Raw genomic sequence first — 9118 nt, forward strand, 5'->3', positions numbered from 1 at the left:
TTTCTCTTCTTCTTCTTCTTCTTCTTCTTTCCCATTCTCTTACCTTGTCTTTTCATTATAATTTTACAAATTTTTAATTTAATTCAGTTTTTACTTGCAGTTCAGCCCGACTGTGCACGAGCCCTATGTAGTGTTCATAACTTTATATGCATATCATATCATATATATTAATATTTATATGCATATCATATCATATATATTAAAAAGTTTGACCCATGTCCAGGTAACGTACAATCTAAAATTTCAAATGTTTAGACCCAATATTGGGGGAAGAGTTTGGTAGAGTTTGCAAATGTTAACTCTTTCAACTTTGATCTCTTGGCAGACAAATTTTTGGTCAGACCCCTATTAAAAAGCTTGCCCTATTTATGGATACTCTTTATGTAAAATTTTAAGTGTTTACACCAAAAATTAGCTGAATAATTTGGTGGGGACCGCAGAGGTAAAATTCTTTTAAACTTTGACCGCCATTTTTACTCCTTAACATTTATTGTTTCTGGTTCAAATCAAATTAAAAAGTGCGATCCATTTCTAAGTAACCTACATCTAAAATTTCATGTGTTTAGACCCAAACTGTGCGGAGAAGTTTAGTAGAGTTTTCAAAGACCAAATCATTGAACTTTGACTCCTTGATAGCAAAATTTCTGGCCGAAAACCGATAAAAAAGAGTTACCCAAATCTCAATACCTTTATGTCAAATCTCGTGTCTGTAGTAGTTTGGTAGGAAAATGTACACCCACAGACACACACACACACACACACACATACCCCCCCACACACACATACACAAAAACAATTTCACTTTTACAGATATATAGACTGCCTCTCTCCTTTCTTCCCTTTCTCCCTGTTTCCTCCTTTCTCTTAATTTTTTTAATATCCGCATGTAATCACTAAAAAACATATTTTTCTTTTTTTTTTGTAACTTAAATCATCTGACGATACTGGCACAACGAGGGAGAAAAAAAAAGCGGGAGAAAAGATTCAAAGTTCCCCAAAGAGAAACAATGCGTTTGATGTTTCTTTTTGCCGGCACAAAGAAGGTTGGCGCACCGCAATAGAGACTGCCTTTAAAATCTTTAAATGGTTTTTGGAGTCCGCTCTATGTAGTACCTCGAACCAATCTATTTTATATCTATCGGCATAGCACGGGTTGTCAACCAAATGCTGGCCAATAGCAGAGTCCAAGGCTGCAGAAGGAGGGAGACCACCAGACCCCATCCTCCCTTGTCTGATCTTCGATGGAACATGCTGGTTTATACGAGTCAAAAGGTGCAAGGATGTTCGCCCAACATAACCAGCATCGCACTGGCATCTAAACTGATATACAATATTACTATTTTGGATGTAAGACAAACTATCCTTGCAAAAAGACGGAAAAGCAGGTCTCGTAGTATATACCAAACGCAAGGACACAGAATCGAAGCAGTCGTAAATACTTCTTCGAATCTGTTTGGAAATTCTATTACTCCCCTCCCCAATCCACGGTAATTTCAAATAAATCGGGCATTTCAAGGGTCCAAACTTTTTATGTGATTTAAAATCCGCAACCTTTTTGAAAATACAGGCATCAATAAGGTCAACAGGATAACCATTATTGATGAATATTTCCCTGATCTTATCGAGTTCAACATCTAATCTGTTAGGCGAACAAATCATGAGGGCTCTATGTACCAAAATATTAATTAGGTCGACCTTACGTGATTTAGGTACAAAAGACAACCAGTTCACATATAGGCCAGTAAATGTCGGCTTTCTATAAATTGTAGTGAGAACCCCCCCCCTTGAGCGTTCGACAAGAACATCCAAGAAAGGAAGCGAATTGTCCTTCTCACTTTCCATAGTGAACTTAAGAGCCCCATGTAAAGAATTCAACCTATTAAAAAATATCGACGCTTCACTTGGCGATGGAAAAATAGCAAAAGTGTCGTCAACATATCTGAAATATGCAGTGGGTTTAGTTGTAGAATTAAACATAACGGATTCATGGTACCTGACGAAAATATCAGCTAAAGTTGGGGCCAACGGACTCCCCATTGAAACCCCGTCAACCTGACAGTATATAATATCAAAAAAACTAAATTCCACGGATTTAGTACACATTAAAATGTGTTCAATAAGAATCTCTTTAGAAAACCGTGGAGCAGTCAGGCGACCATCATATAAAGCATCGGTACATATGCGTATAGTCTCATCCAACGGTATGTTGGTGAAAAGACTAGAGACATCAAATGAGCACATAAAAGACGTCTCTGCATTAGAATCCAACCCACGTACACAATCAACGAACCGAAAGGAATCTGGGATACAATGCGTGGTGTATAGCTCACGCACAGGTTGCAGAATTTCCACAAGCCACTGAGCCAAAGAATGTTGTGCTGAACCAACCATTGATAAAATAGGTCTCAGTGGAACACCTTGCTTATGGATTTTGGGGAGACCATACATTCTGGGACGTTGTGACCTAGAGGGCCTGATCCTGTCATAGACATCCTTGCAAAAATCCTTCTTTTTAAATAATGCAAGTAAACGTCTCTGCATTTTAGCCTCGTTCTTGCAAGTATTATTCGTCAACTCGACAGAGCCGAGTTTACGGAATTTCGAACCATCATTGAGAATAACTGCCATTTTCTCAACGTAGTCCGATTTATCCAAAATCACCACTCCTGCACCTTTGTCTGGTTTACACATATAAATATCAGTATTAGATTTTAACGCTTTCATAGTCTTAAATTGCATTATGTTCCAGACAAAGTCGCTATGATCGACAGGAATGTTACTATATCGGTGAGCTAAGGCAACTAAATTAGATTTCATCCCAACAATTTTTTTCTTGGGAATTCGGCACATTATGTCTAAGTTGAGAGAACAAAACTTCAAAGGCAGAAAGTGTTCTCTCTTTATTTATACTCGTAGGGGGAATACAAAAATCTAAACCCCTAGACAAAACTCTATTTTCAATTTCTGTAAGAACAGTTTTTGAAAAATTGAAAATATGTTTGCTTCCATTAATGGGTTCACATCCATATCTTCTGCGAACCAGAAGAGCAAGTTGTTATATACATATATAGTTTTTAAAATATAATAAAATATATATATATATTGTTTTTAAAATATAATAAAATATATATATTTATTGTTTTTTAAAATATAATCATCCACTGACACGTGTTCCGTCGTCTATTACTTATCAGAGTGGTAACCACTCTGATGAGTCGTAGACGACGATACACGTATCAGTGGATGATTATATTTTAAAAACAATATATATGCCGCTCCCCATATGGGGGTACCAAATTGGTCTAAGAGAAAATTATTCCTAACTCGCAATTAGGTAAAATTGCACTGTCGTAAATAAGTTAATTTATTCAAAACGTATTGCAAAAACAAAACAAATAATATATATATATATATATATATATATATATATATATATATATATATATATATATATATATATATATATATACATGCATATATATGTGCATATATATATATATATGTTATTTGTTTTTTTTTCTTTTTTTTCTGGGGTTTTTTTGTTTTGTTTTTTTTGCTCAGCATACAACTCACACCCGGGCAACGCCGGGCACCTATGCTAGTGTGACCTTTAACGTGTGCTTACACGCCCTTGACCCTTGTTCGCGGCCCAGCTATGATCTGCACCCTGGTCGGTACAGTTATGATATGTCGGCTGGGCAACCAGGTCTGCCAACCGTTAGTACGTCGCGTCACCCAGGGAGTTCTTCGTTAAGGCGTTGGGGATTCTTCTCGGATGCTCGGTCCTCAAGGCCTGTTCTCCGTGGATCGTCTAGTTATCCTGGGTGTTCGTTGACGGATACGGTGTCACAAATGGCAAATAAAGAATGTACATATATACGGATCAACGCACATCAGCAACAAAACTCCGGAGGTTAGTTAATATAATATATATTTCGGAAATTCGTAAAAGAAGTATTTACAGCATATACATAGAGTTGACAATTAATTCAAGCAAGCAGTTAGTTTTACAACTGAGCTTCTGTTGTTGAAATACCTGGTCGGTATTGCGGACTTTGCGTAATTCTCATTAAGTAATCTACACGTTATAAGCGTTGTATTATCAGGCAACAAGCGAGGGGGGGAGAGAGAGAGGTGATTCTGCCGAGACTTATCTCTCTTCTTCTTTTCTGTTCTCTTACTGCTCTTCACTGACTTAATCTTTGATTTTTCATTTCTTTTATAATACAATTATGGAATGATGACGACACCCATGTTCGTCATCGACCAATCAAATTGCTTGATTATAATTCGACGGGGCCTTTCCTCATTGGTTGATTATACTTCGACAGGGCCCTTTTTCATTGGTCTATTTCCAAAATTGGATTGACTCCTCCCTTAATTAACGCCCAACTTACACGTTGTATTAATTAACTCCTCCCTGGCTTACTAATGGAATTTCCCCATATCCAGGAAAATTATTTTTCCTTTGACTTAAAGCAAATCACGCGATTTTATTTGTTTTAAAATTATCTATTGATCTCACCTTTCGCTTTGATAATTCATAGGGATTTTAGTTTATCTTTGAATTAAGTTCTGGTTGTCGGCCATTTTATTATATCAGACATTTTGTTAACGTCAAAAGACCAAGAATGCATTTGTCGCTTTGAACTTATCGGACAACACATTTTCCCCTCCGAGCAAAAATATTTCATAACTCAATTTTTGTTCGACCTGATTCACCAAATGACAATTCTCGATACGTTATTTTATTGTTTTAAAATTTTGGACAATTCATTTTTTTTCTCTTCTTTGTTCTAAACATAATGCCGAGTCACTGCGTGTGTTTCTCTTAGATCAAAAACAACCCGACTTTTCAACTTGTCAAATTCCCAGGTCAACTTTGGCTCATAATTTTGCCAATTGCGGGTGTGAAATCCCCACCCCTCCGGCTCATGTACACTATGATTTCGGCCCTTGGAGATCAAACGCCTGTGTATTTTGGCTAACATATTTTATGCATTCTTTTTCGCTTTTGAAGTCCAGCATGTGATTCAACTTTTCGCTACAAAGGCACTCTTGCCGCCGCCATTTCACAAACAGACTTAGCTCAGAATTTATTCACAAATAAAAATTAATAATAATTTTTATTCCTTCAATCCGATTATCGTCCGGGAACAAAAAATTACTTTTAACTAAAAGAAACGTCACATCAACCCTACAGGTCTGATGTGGCCTCTCTTTAGTGTTACACTAGTATATCTATAAAAGTGAACGTGTCTGTGTATATGTGTGTCTGTGTGTGTGTCTGTCTGTGTATATTTCCCTACGCAATAACTTTGTCAATTTTTAGTCTACAGACTTGAAATTTGATATACAGTGTACTGAGATTTGGGAAAATATATGTGATCTGGTTTCGGCCTAAAATTTGGCTGTTAAGGGGTCAAAGTTCAACAATTTTACCTTTGGAAACTCTACCAAACTCCTCCAACAATTTTGGATCTAAACACTTAAAATTTTAGATATAGATTCCTTGGCCATGGATCTAACTTAATACATTGATTTGAGCCCAAAACAATAAATGTTCATGAGTCAGAAGAGGGTTCAAATTTTAAAAAAATTGACCTCTGCGGTCTCTACTTACTTACTCAGACAATTTCTGGTCTAAACATTTGAAATTTTACATATAATTTATTGGCAGAGGCGACGTATTTTACCATGATCAGTATCGTTTCAAACTCCGACCTTTCAGACGACAAATATCGAAAAATTGGCTAAAAACATTAATATCTTCACCTTCGACTGGGCACTTTTCTACAAGCTGGATGGGTCGCTTTTTTTCGCCGATATTTTTTAAAGTCATCCTCTCCTTTCGATTGTCTAGCTTTAATTTTAAAAAAAATGTCACTTCCGGTTTGGCGTCAGGTGTTTTTCCTGTTCTTTTCCTCCTTCGCGGTACGGGTTCGAGCCTGCCTCCTACTATCACTTTTTTTTACTTTTGCATTCTTTTTTATTTTTTTTTTGCTCAACAGACTTATCCAAACACCCGGCAACGCCGGGCTGAAATGCTTGTATATCTATAAAAATGAACGTGTCTGTGTATCTGTGTGTCTGTCTGTTTTTGTGTGTACATTTCCCTACGCAATAACTTTACCAATTTTAAGTGTAGAGACCTGATTTGATATACAGTGTACTGAGATTTGGGAAAATCTTTTTGATCCGTTTTCGGCCAGAAATTTGACTGGTAAGGCGTCAAATTCAACGTTAAGGGGTCATATAATAGGGGTCAAAGTTAAAAAAAAAATTTACCTCTGCGGTCTCTACCAAATTACTCAGACAATTTCTGGTCTAAAGATTTGAAATTTTACATAAGATGTATTCAGAGGAAGGGCAAGCTTTTTAATCGGTTTGGGTCGAAAATTTTTAGTTACCAATATATAAATGTATGTATGTATGTTTGCATGTCTGCCTAAAACTTTCGACAGAAGAGACGGATTTTACCAAGATTAGAATCGTTTTAAAGTTCCACCTTTCAGACTACAAATATCGAAAAATTGGCTAAAACCATTAATTTCTTCACCTTCAACTAGGCACTTTTTTACAGAGGGGGGGGCGGTTTTTCGTAGCCTAGCCTAACATAAGTCACTTCCGGTTTGGCGGTGGTCGTTACAGCAAAGAAGTCAGGTTTTTCCCCTTCCTTTTCTTCCTTCGCGGTATGGGTTAGAGCTTGCCTTCTTACCACCACTTTTTTTTTTGCTTAACAGACACATCCAAACACCCTGGCAATGCCGGGCTGAAATGCTAGTCTATCTATCTATCTATCTATCTATCTATCTATCTATCTATAAAAGTGAACGTGTGTGTGTGTGTATGTGTGTGTGTGTCTGTCTGTGTGTGTGTCTGTGTACATTTTTCTTCGCAATAACTCAGTCAATTTTTAGTCTACTGACTTGAACTTTAATATACAGGGTACTGAGATTTGGGAAAATCTATGTGATTGGGTTTCGGTCAGAAATTTGGCTGTTAAGGGGTCAAAGTTCAACGGTTTGACCTTTAAGAACTCTACCAAACTTCTCCGACAATTTCGGGTCTAAACACTTGAAATTTTAGATATAGGTTCCTTTGGACATGGATCTAACTTAATAACTTGATTTTAGCCCCAAACACTTAGCGTTAAGGGGTCATAATAGGGATCAAATTTTTAAAAATTGACCGCTTTTTTTTCTCAGCATACACCTCCAAACACCCGAGCAACGCCGGGCTGAAATGCAAGTACATCTATAAAAGTGAACGTGTCTGTGTGGCTGTCTGTCTGTCCATGTACATTTTCCTACGCAATAACTCTGTCAATTTTTAGTCTACAGGCTCGAAATTTGATATACAGGGTACTGAGATTTGGGAAAATCGATGTGATCGGTTTTCGACCAGAAAGTTGGTTGTTAAGGGGTCAAATTTCAACGATTTGACCTTTAAGAACTCTACCAAACTCCTCCAACAATTTTGAGTCTAAACACTTGAAATTTTAGATATAGGTTCCTTAGACATGGATCCAACTTAATACCCTTTTAGAGCCCAAAACAATAAATGTTAAGGGGTCATAATAGCGGTCAAAGTTTAAAAAATTGACCTTTTTTTTTTTTGGCTCAGCATACCACTCCAAACACCCGGGCAACGCCGGGCACCCATGCTAGTATATATGTATCTATAAAAGTGACCGTGTCTGTGTGTCTGTCGGTCTGTGTACATTTCCCTACGCAATAACTTTGTCAATTTTTGGTCTACAGACTCGAAATTTGATATACAGGGTATTGAGATATGGTAAAATCTTTGTAATCCGTTTTCGGTCAGAAATTCTTCTGTTAAGGGGTCAAAGTTCAAGGAGTTGACTTTTGAGAACTCTACCAAACGCCTCCGACAATTTTGAGTATAAACACTTGAAATTTTAGATATAGGTTCCTTGGACATGGATCTAACTTAATAACTTGATTTGAGCCCAAAGCAATAAAGGTTAAGGAGTCATAATAGGGTCAAAGTTAAAACAAAATTGACCTCTGCGGTCGCTACCAAATTACTCAGGCAATTTCTGGTTCAAACATTTAAAATTTTACATAATGGGTATTCAGAGATAGGGCAAGCATTTTTATCGGTTTGGGTCGAAAATTTTTAGTTACCAATATATAAATATATGTATGTATGTATGTATGTATGTATGTTTGCATGTCTGCCTAAAATTTTCGACAGAGGAAAAGTATTTTAGCAAGATCAGTATCGTTTTAAAGTTCGACCTTTCCTACGACAAGTATCGAAAAATTGGATAAAAACATTAATATCTTCACCTTAAACTGGGCACTTTTCTACAGTGGGGGAGGGTCGCTTTTTTCGCCGATATTTTTAAAAGTCATCCTCTCCTTTCGATTGCCTTAATTTTTAAAAATGTCAATTACGGTTTGGCGGGTTCGAGCCTGTCTTCCTACTACCACTTTTTTTTTGCTCACCATACACATACAAACACCCGGGCAACGCCGAGCTGAAATGCTAGTATATCTATAAAAGTGAACGTGTCTGTGTATCTGTGCGCCTGTGTGTCTGTGTACATTTCCCTACGCAATAACTCGAAATTTGATATGCAGTGTACTGAGATTTGGGAAAATCTTTGTGGTCCGTTTTTGGCCGGAAATTTGACGGTTAAGGGATCAAAGTTCAACGATTTAACTTTTGCGAACTGTACCAAATTCCTCCGACAATTTTGGGTCTAAACACTACAAATACATGTTCCTTTGACATGGATCTAACTTAATACCTTTTTTGAGCCCAAAACAATAAATGTTAACGAGTCATAATAGGGGTCAAATTTTAAAAAATTGACCTCTGCTGTCTCTACCAATTTACTCAGACAATTTCTGGTCTAAATATTTGAAATTTTACATAAACGGTATTCAGAGATGGGGAAGGTTTTTAATCGATCTGGGTCGAAAATTTTTATTTATTAATATATAAATGTATGTATGTATGTATGTATGTATGTATGTATGTATGTATGTATATTTACATGTCTACCCAAAACTTCCGACAGAGGCTACGGATTTTACTAAGATCAGGATCGTTTTGAAGTTGAACTATTCAGACGACAAATATCGAA

Source organism: Euprymna scolopes, chromosome 29 (assembly GCF_053919585.1).
Source record: "Euprymna scolopes isolate OS-2025 chromosome 29, ASM5391958v1, whole genome shotgun sequence".
Lineage (NCBI taxonomy): Eukaryota > Metazoa > Mollusca > Cephalopoda > Sepiida > Sepiolidae > Euprymna > Euprymna scolopes.